The following is a 7,347-nucleotide window of genomic DNA, read 5'->3' on the forward strand; positions in this document are numbered from 1 at the left end:
TAGCATAAAAAACTATGATGGAAAACCTTTGAAAGCAGCCAGGATAGCAGCTCCAAGGAAGATGGTCAAATAAATCTTCAACCAAGTCTGAGGCTTTACCAAGAAATTAAGAAGGCACGTTTATTTAAGCCAAATATTTGTATACATTTTCTAGAAATATTCGACAAGAAGTGCATATTAAGACAACACGCCAGCACCCTTCTGATCTTCTGCATGCAAAACACCATTGATGTATTAATTTTAATAAGTTTTATAATTTAAGTTACCATTTTCTTGTACAAGATTTTCGATCAAAATATTTAAAACTTCAAGGGGAGACAAGTACAATTAACAGCAAGATTTGTTCATTCAATGGGATATAACTGTTAATTTGCACATCACTTTTGTGCAGTTAAATTCCAAACAAAAACCTTTGACTTGTTTTATTTTTATTATAAGTTTTCTGTTTAGTCAGGTTAATAGTTACTCCTTGCTATAGATCAATGACATTTTGTATTTATTTGCATTACTAACAAATTATCGAATTAATTAGCAATGTTGCTAATCATCAGATGTTTTTCATTTTCCGCTGCTATGCGAGACATCTCTGTCAACAGTTTATCTTACAAACTTGTGTTGATACTATTGTGTACATTTTGTAAGAAATCAGAACATTATATAGTGACTTTATATTTATAGAGAAATGGATTTGTAAAATATATAATGTGTCTTTTTTAATTCTTTTTAGGTTCTTCTGTGATATGTTTTCATGGTGTGGGAATAAGACTTGGTGGTCTAATACAGCTAATACGAAGGTATGTACCAGTATGTTAGTCCTGTTTTGAAAAAAGAAAAAGTATTATAAAATGTATTTGGAAATAGCATGTGCTCTAAGCGTGAAGGTTTGTAGGAGTTTGGTAAGAAGTCTTTTCTTTCTTTAATTGCCTTTAAAGGAGTTAATTTAATTATCTGATTTGGTTATGTAAAAGTTTGTTGGGATGCTGGTTTGCTGTTCTCAACTTCTATTACATATTTATAGACTTTTATTTAATTTGCCACTGGACATTTAGCAACCAACAATCAAATGAATCAATCATTCAAAATATGGAATATACATACAGTATATCAAAAAGGATTCTTTTAAACAATCTTGAATGACTAATCATTTTATTTTTCAGGTTAGCATCACGGCTTGTCTGTAAAGATTGAAGCTGGGAGTGGGCATTGGAGCTGACTTTTATGGTAAGAACCAATACAAAAAAAAAACATATGTAAAAAAAGAAATATGTTAGACATCTACCATTGTTTTTCATCCTTTTCTGCTAATAAAGACTGGTAGTTCAAAAAATATATCAGCAAATCACTTAAAACAAAGTAAGAGAAAGGTTTTATGAATCATGATTATAATGACCAGTTATTTATTATTTTGCATTTGATATTGTTTCAATTTTCTGATTTTGACAATTACGTTTAATTCTGTATATTTCTTTTTCAGGTAACTGTGGCTGCATTAAAGGGCTATGTGATTTTACTGTAACAGTAAAGAATGTAATTCAGACTATTTTTGTGTATGTTTGAGAAAATGTTTATAATTTTTACAAAAAGAAAAAAAAAATTATGTACAGGTTCTCCATTTTCAACAAGATTGGGAAGTTGTAGGTTAATAGGTCTTTGAAATTTCAAAAATTACTTTCTATTTTCTGTTCATACTCATGTCTAGGCAAAGCACTTCCATTAGTTTAAGAATGGAGAATCTTAAAAAAAAAAGAAAAAGAAAAAAATGTTCAATTATTGAAATGTTTTTTATTTTTGCAAATTGTAATATATTTTTTCACCTTTGTGTCATTTTTATCTGAGTTTATAACAAAGGGTATATTATTTTAAGAATATTTTACAAGAAGCATAGTTGAAGAATATCTTGATGAAAGTAGATTGATTGATTTTTGGTATTTAACACCACTTTCAGCATGATTTGCTATATCTTGGCTGCCATGTTTGATTACCGGTATACTATTTATGTTTTTTTGTTATATATAACAAAGATGTGGAGTTCTAACAGGGTGAAATTAAGGTCAAAGAGAGGAAATTTATTATACTGTGTTTAACTTCAAATACTTGAAATTCCCTCAATGTTAGATTTTTATTTACTTGGATACTCACATTTATGCACTTTTTTTACATATCAGATGTTTTCTAGATAATAGAAATTTAGGGTGGGAAAAATTATGTGTCACTTAAAATAATTACGTGAAATTTTTCAAAAAGTCTATTAATTGAAAGTGCATCTGATATTTTTTATGTATGTTACTTTATTTTCTAAAAACAAATGGACACAACATAGATTGACAATAAGATATTGAGAAGAACCACCTTGTCAGCCAGGATAGCAGCTCTTAGGAAGATGGTCAATTAAATCTTCAACCAAGTCTGACTCTTTACCATGAAAATAGAAAAGGCAAGTTTATTTTAGCCAGATCTTTTAAGATAACAGACCCTTCTGAAATATTGCATTTAAAACACCATTGATGAATTAATTTACCAGTTTAGTATTTAAAGATACAAGATACATGAACAAGATTTTCTATTAAAATATCAATAGTAAATCCTAAAAATAGTCATTAAACTTCAAGAAAAGACCAGTACAATTTAAAACATGATTTTGCATTCAATGGGAGATAACTTTGTAAAAGATTCAGATATTTTTTGTGCAGTTAAATTTAAATCGGACGTTTTTTTACTTTTCTTTTATATTGATTTAAAAAAAAAAATGATTTTATACAATTGTCTACCTGCAATAAGAAATCAGAACAATATTTAGTAAATTTTAGGTTATCGGTAACACATAAGGGACTTATCATTTTTTACCTGGGAGGGGGGGGGGGGGGGGGGGGGGGGCTGGTCATTTTGAAATGAAACATACAAAATTTCTTGATCCCCCCCCATAATATTTCACTATTTTTATTTGGTCCCCCCCGTAAAAAAATTTAGTGATCGAAGTGAGTGAAACATAACGACTAAATTATTCGGATTATGAAGCACCTATGCATTTAATATGGGACAAAATGACACAAAATGGTAGCTTTAGATCCTACATCACTAAAGTCTTGTGATGTCTTACTTACATTGTATATGAATGGTGTTAAAAATATATTTCGATTTGACTGTTGTAATGTTCTTCTTGACATTTTGTCTCCGTTGAAGTATGTGAACTACTTATTTCTATGTGCAAAAATTATTGATCACCCCACATTGAATTTATATAAAAAAAATTGAACCCCTCTTTTCCATATACAGAAAGAACTTGATCCCCCCTGCATTTTGACAAAATGTATAATGTGTTGATTATAATTTCATTTCAGGTTCTTTCTGAGACATGTTTTCATGGTGTGGGAATAAGACTTGGTGGTCTTATACAGCTAATACAAAGGTATGTACCAGTATGTTAGTCCTGTTTTGGAAAACTCAAATGTATTATAAATATTTTATGAAAAAACAAGATTTGAACGCTTAAAAGATTTTTTACAGGAATGTACTCTTATTATTATATCAGTAACCAAATAAGAGTAAAGTTTAGGATCTGAATTGTTTACATAAAAATGTGTTGGCTTGTTGGATTGCTGTCGCATCCATATGTTCTTGACATATATAACACATTTTAAGACTATTTCTATTTAATGATTTGCCACTGGACCTTAAGCAACCAACAACCAATCATTCAATCTATTCAATATACATACGTAATACCAACAAAGAACCTTTTAAAAAGTTTTTATACGCACGTTTACTGGACGTATTATGGTATACCTTTGTCCGTCCGTCGTCAACATGTCGGACATTAACTCAAATACGCTTTAACCAATTTGCATAAAACTTTGGTGAATTGTTTATATCTATTGACGTGAGCTCCCTTTTGATTTTTATAAATTTTAGATTTTACGTTTCCGAGTTGCAGGGTTTTATTAATGAATTATCATTTTATATTTCAGGTTAGCATCACAGCTTGTCTGTAAGGATTGAAGCTGGGAGTGGGCATTGGAGCTGACTTTCATGGTAAGAATCAATACATAGATTTATGAACTTTTCATCCAAGAGCATTTTAAAGCCCAAGATTTTTGTTAGGCACAGATGTAAATCTTACATATTAATGTCTTCTTTACTTATAGCTGAATAAACAATTTAGAAGGAGATATAAAGATATATAAGGGAAGTCAAAAAGTATAATGTATAATGCGAAATCTTGGGATTTCAGTTTTTTTGTTATCTATAGTAAAAATGTCCCCATATATGAAAATATGTAAGTGTGGTATGTATGCCAATGAGACAGCTATCAACCAGAGACCAAATGATGTGGATGCAACTAAATGTCACCCTATGCCTTCAACAATGAGCAAAACCTATATTGTATAGTTAGCTATAAAGGTTCAACATGACTAAATGTTAAAAAATTCAATCAAGTATGTTAATAGCCTGATATACTATATATAGCTATAAAACAATGTTAAAAAGATATTTGTCAAGACGTCAGCCAATGACTTGTTTTTCATCCTTTTATTGCTAAGAAATACTGGTACTTTAAATTTATGTCAACAAATCACTTTATAACAAAGAAAAAGAAATGTTCTATACATTATAATTGTAATGCTCAGTTAATTATAATTGTTTTGCATTAAATATTATTTCAATGTTCATGAGTAATGTATATTTCTTTTTCAGATAACTGTGGCTGCATAAAATGGTTGTGTGATATAACTGCAACAGTAAAGAATGTAATTCAGACTATTTTTGTGTATGCTTGAGAAAAAGTTTATAATTTTTTTACAAAAAAAGAAAAAAATATGTAAAGATTCTCCATTTTCAACAAGATTGGAAGTTGTAGATTAACTTGTATTTGACATTACAAAAATTCTTTCTATTTTCTGTTTATACTCATGTCTAGTCAAAACACTTCCAGCAGTTTAAGAATGGATAATCTAAAAGAAAAAGAAAGAAAAAAGAAAAAAAAATGTTCAATTATTGAAATGTATTTTTTTTTTTTTGCAAATTGTAATGTATATATTTTTGCCATCTTTTGTTATTTTAGGATTTGAGATACTTTCAAATTTTACAAGTTACTTTATACATGTAGTTAATGCAATTAAATCTGCCGATGTGAATATTCCCACTAAATTTCTTAGAAATTTTTTTAATTATTTTTGTTTTTTTTAGCAACGTTTCAAAATACCTTACCATAGCAAATGCCTCTCTAGTGTAAACTAAAAAGATGAATAATGGTCTGCAGTAAATATATCCCCTTACAACCTTTTCTTTCATGTTAATTTTAATATCTTTAAGATATGTGACAAGGGTGCTCTAATGCAGAGGAATTTACGAAGTTAAGAAGTTAGAAATATATTTTTTGCACTTTTTTTGTCATTTTTAGCTGATTTTGGTTTGTAACCAAGGTGATATTTTTTAAAGAATAATTTTACAAAAGGCATAGTTGAAGAATATATTGTTGAAATTGGATTGGTTGATTTTTGGTGTTAAACACCACTTTAACATGATTTACTATAATTTTGGCTGTAAATTTTTATTTGTGGAGACAGCCAGAGTGTCTGGTGAAAACATCACCTTCATCAGGGAAATGGGCAAACCCTAGTCAAATTAAGAATGAAGTTACACATTTCATGTGAGGGTTCTCAGTGTTGACAGGCTAGTGATACAGTAGTTGAACTACTTATAGGACCACTCTGCCAGCGTAAGTCGCTCAGTACGAAATATTTTATTGAAATGTGTTAGATTTTTGTTATCAATCTATTTTTTAATTTTAATTGTACTATTTTATTTATTTTGTTTAATATAACAAGGATGTGGAGTCCGAACAGGGTGAAATTTGGGTCAAAGGGAGGCAATTTATTATACCCCTGTTTAACTCCACATACGGGAGAGCAGGTCTAAGGGAGATGGTCAATTTAATCTTCACCCAGTCTGAGGCTTTACAATGAAAAATATGTGGTAAGTTTATATATTCCACAAATTTTATGGTAATAATATATATATAGGCATTTAACATTATTTTTTAAGGGTTCTTTTCTATCAGTGTTTGATTTTTAGAGTATCTAGTCTTAAATTTGTTTTCTGTCTGGTATCGAGTGAGCTGTGTTGGATAGAAACCAACTGTATGCAAGTTATTATCAATGAATTTGTAAACTTATTTGGGTCGAACAAATTTTTATGCAATTTAGTCTGTAACTGTTTGAATATTGAATTGATATAGAATCATTTTCATAAAAGCGTGGACAAGACGATTTCTTGGCGCTCTTATGTTATCTATTGACTGGGTCAGATAAGGTGAAAGTTTGTCTGTAACGCCCACTTGTCACATTGAATGTGTTCTAGACATTTAAACTGGGGTCACCAAAGGTTTTAAATGCCTACATCAAATAGTACGAATTACTAGCAGAGGACTAAACCTTGTTGATTTAAATGTTGAATAATTATTTTCTTTTTTTCTTCTCTTGTGCCTACATGTACTTTGCTCTTTTATTCTATTTAAATCCCTATTGGAAGGCCTCTGACAGAATGAGTGAGCGTAAAATCACTGTTCTCGATAGCCAATGGCAAACAAGTTAAAGGTACTGTAAATTCAGAAATTATTGCGTGCAATTATTAATAAATAAATTTGGTGTATTTACTGTCTTCTGATTGGTTAAAAGTATTACTTTTATTTTCAGTGTTGTCAATTTTTATGGCGACCGCCCACTCTGACGTTGTATATTCATACGCCAACATCTGTGTACGTTGTTATGGTTAATATTAATAATATAAAAAGTTCTTTGAGCCTTATTTTTGATAGAAATTTATTTATAATGAATGACTATAATTTATTTTGAATTTATTGAACCATAAAATTAATGTTTGACTCTTCACATTTTACATAATCCGCTTCAATTCGCGGATTATTCAATGTGAAGAGTCAAACATTATTTTTATGGTTCAATAAATTCAAAATAAATAATAACCATTCATTAATTGCGATTTTGTAATTTTAGACTAAATTAAATGCGATTTTAATTTTTGCAATATTGAGAAAAATCCTGTTTAATTCATATAAAAAATTTCAAAATGCTAGTTTAAATTATTGCCAATACAACCATGCTGCATTTTTCGCAATAATAAAAACATTGCTATAGTTTCTGAATTTACAGTAATTGAGTTAGTATTATTACCAACATAAGTATTGGGGTTGTCTTACGCTGTTATGAAAATGATTTTAAGAACCATCAAAAGAGAACAAAACCATCCGATTTTGTAATTGAATATTCCAAAATCATTGTCTTATACATATACATGCACTTGCACAAGGTCAATTTCTATCTCTAGCAGTTT

The 7,347-nt window shown here is 29.4% G+C and overlaps 1 long non-coding RNA gene across 1 annotated transcript; it reads left to right on the forward strand.

Annotated features, from left to right (window-relative positions):
* Positions 1-731: 731 nt before the first annotated feature.
* LOC127723581 (uncharacterized) lies at positions 732-1,698 on the forward strand. Its single transcript, XR_007992135.1, has 3 exons — positions 732-794; positions 1,158-1,221; positions 1,475-1,698. It is a non-coding gene; the product is annotated as an uncharacterized LOC127723581 (long non-coding RNA).
* Positions 1,699-7,347: the final 5,649 nt, after the last annotated feature.

Source organism: Mytilus californianus, unplaced genomic scaffold (genome assembly GCF_021869535.1).
Source record: "Mytilus californianus isolate M0D057914Y unplaced genomic scaffold, xbMytCali1.0.p SCAF_13, whole genome shotgun sequence".
Taxonomy (NCBI): domain Eukaryota; kingdom Metazoa; phylum Mollusca; class Bivalvia; order Mytilida; family Mytilidae; genus Mytilus; species Mytilus californianus.